This window comes from Triticum aestivum, chromosome 5A (genome assembly GCF_018294505.1).
Source record: "Triticum aestivum cultivar Chinese Spring chromosome 5A, IWGSC CS RefSeq v2.1, whole genome shotgun sequence".
Classification (NCBI taxonomy): Eukaryota; Viridiplantae; Streptophyta; class Magnoliopsida; order Poales; family Poaceae; genus Triticum; species Triticum aestivum.
The window spans coordinates 483,269,177-483,272,544 of NC_057806.1; positions in this window are offsets into that span (position 1 = coordinate 483,269,177).

Below are 3,368 nucleotides of genomic sequence, written 5' to 3' on the forward strand. Positions count from 1 at the left end.
AATTAAATGCTTAATCTCTTAGGCGCCGATACATGTGTTCAAGATACAAATTTGACTGATATTTCTCTGTAGAAACATGTGAGTAATCTTTTGTACAGAATAATGTGTTACCAAATTATTTAGCCAATCTCAATAATGATGTATGCATCAATATCCAAATTAATTTTGAGTTTGATTACAACTATAACTACACTAAGACAGCATGTATATTCTAGAATGGATATAGTATACATTACTTTGTTGATTGCAACACAATTAAACATCTAAAGCTTTGCTTCTAGTAATCTCAACAAGAAAATAACTAGGTACTCAATGCAGTATAGAAATGCCCTTGCGGAAAAAATTGCAGTAATTAGTGAAGCCGATACTCATACCTGATAGCATCAATGAGAGCAAGATTTTTCCTGAAATCTTTTACGGCCATGATTATGACAATAACTGCATAGAAAGAAAAGTATAGTATTTCACATGGCTTCATACATCAGACATACAAGTTTCGATTTTAAACTGTGTAGTACGATAACTGACCGAACTTGAGCCGCCCAAACAGGTCATTCGAGAACCCCTGTCTCCGGACGTGAGACCCTAAGATGCTTAGCCTGTAGAATGTGTAACCCAGTACAACGTCTAGAAATGTTTAGGGGTCTAGCTTCCAGAGTTGATAGCAACCGATGCATGCAACAAGCACACCTGAAGAAGGAAGAAATAAATTCCTAAATTTTGGGATGAGACGATAACGACCAACAATTGAATGAGATTAGAGCAGCAAACCATTTTGTATATATCAACTAAAATTATGTATTAATGATACTGGTAATGACTAATGATACAGAGGTAGTATGAACATCCCCTCCCCTCAATCTTCATTCCCACCCCCTTGCGCACATTCTATCTGTTATAATGCCCATCACTATCGAACTCCTTCCACCTTCTCACCTTACCATCACCAGTTAGGCCGCCTCCCTCTTTCCCCTCGCCTTTTCCTTGATCTTCTATATACTGATTGTCCTCTTCCCCCTTCTCCCTACATCTGATGGCAAGGGAACTAGCAAGCATTTAAATTCAGTCCCTACGTTTGATATATGAAGCTTATTGGATGGAGTAAATGGAACAAACAATGAAGGTATACAAGACATCAATGAGAAAGCAAAAAACCACTAAGACCTTGTGCAATGCAAGGTGCTTAGGGGAGGTGCTTAGAAAAATAAACCAGACTTTCCTTAAGCACCAGTGCTTATTTGTACAGGGTAGACGCTTAATTAGACGTCTCTCCTGTAGAAATAGGCACCGGTGCTTCAGAAAAATCCAGTTTGTTTTTCTAAGTACCTCCCTAAGCATCCAGCATTGTACAAGGCCTAAGGGACACATGTTTTGGGCTTATACATCAGTCTCGAGGCCCAAGGAATCACATTGCCGAAAAGAATGGAAAATTTGTGGCCCACTTATTTCCAATTCAGGCTCACTTCTGAAGTCAATTGGTGATATATAACGACATTATCCTTTAATCAGGGCACAACTTAAATTCAGAGGCATTATATAAAGATTTCAGTTAGCAATCGTCCGTCCACATTTTTCTTCATCTAAAAAATAACAAGCGAGGCCATGCAAACCTACATGTCAACAAGAAGTCAAGAAGTGACCCAAAATGCCCACGCCTCCCGCTGTGGCATCTCACCGCACCCAATTCCTCTCCTACTACCGCTTTTGTTCTCCAATCTATATGTTAAAGTCTGTTCAAGATTTAAGTCCAATAATCCCCATTCTTCAAGTATGGGAGCATCGGCCGAGATCACCTCAACTCTTATTTTGTGTATTGTTTGTAAATGCAGCATTTGTATTATGCCCTCCTTGAGGATGTATCTCATTTTCTTGTTCGGCCTTGTTTTGACGTGCCCGTAGCGTAGACCCCTTTCTCTGCTCTTGTTTACCCATGTATTATCTCTGTTCCGAAATATAAATCGTTGGGAGAGTTCAGTTTACACTTCCCCAACGACTTATATTTCGAAAGGGAAGGAGTTTATCTTTTTATGGACCTCCGTTCGCATGGTTTGGTTGTATGGTTGTTGTTGTTTTATCTATAAAACGAGCGTGGAGTCTTTTTGGGTAAGCAACTCCGCGGCAGATGTCCTAGCTAGAGGTGGTTGCAAGTTACAACCCACCAGCATTAGTGTCACCAGATTCTATTTCGCTGCTTCTGCTGAACACACTACCGGAACAGGGCTCTAAGCCGACAGCCAAATGTATGCCGACGGCCACCGTCGGCCTAATCCGAGCTATGCCGACAACTAGATCCTGGCCGTCGGCGTACAATTGCCGTCGGGCTATCCCCGTCTACGCCGACAGCAGCCGTCGGCACAACACAGCCGTCGGCTTATCCCGGACTACGCCTACAGCTGTCGTCGGCATATACTGGCCGTCGGCATAGATGCGGGCCCGCCAACAACACTCATCACGGCCGGCTAACGACATCAAATCTATGCCGACGGCCGTGACGGGTGGCCGTCGGCATAGATACGGGTGACACGTCACCGATCCAGAGCGCACCGACCAGGACCTATGCCGACGGCAGCCGTCGGCATAGATGACACGTCATCGATCCGCGGCGCTGTCCATCTGCCCTGGCCGCAGCTATGCCGACGGCAAAGCCGTCGGCATAGTTTTTTTTTTCTTTTTTTCTTTTTTTCCATATAGTATTATTATTATTAAGCATACAGTATGTGTTAATAAGCATACATATAGATTGTGTTAATAAGCATACATATAGTATGTGTTAATAAGCATATAGTAAGCATACATATAGTTTTTTTTCTTTTTCTTCACTGTTTTCTTTATTATTATTATTTAACTAACTTACATATAGTATGTGTTAACAAGCATACATACATTATTTTTCGGTTCTGTACAGAGCGGTGTGACCCCCCTCACGAACGGTGCCGCCGCCAGCCGGCAACTGGAATGGGGAACAGCCGCATCGGGTCTATACGAAGGGGACTTTGCTCCAAGTGTTCATATATATCGGATGACCTACCACAACCGGATGGTGTTATGCCATGTCCGAAGAGGCGGCACGCATCTCCGGGGTGTGGCCCCATCACAGACGGCGCCGCCGCCGGCACCTGGAGGAGGGGAACGGACGCGTCGGGTCTACATGGAGTGGATGTATCTGTGGGTCTGGCCCGGATGTTGCTCCCGGATGTCTCTATGGGCGGACCTGACACAACCGGGTGGAGAGGTCCACTGGTCAAAGCCCGTCCGTGCAAAGTCAAAGGGCTAGATCTCGTGGTCAACCGCTCCAGGGTTAGGCGGGACGGGGGCCCTGGGGGTAGCAATGCCACCAGAGCGTCGTACCGCGCCTCATACATGTGGGG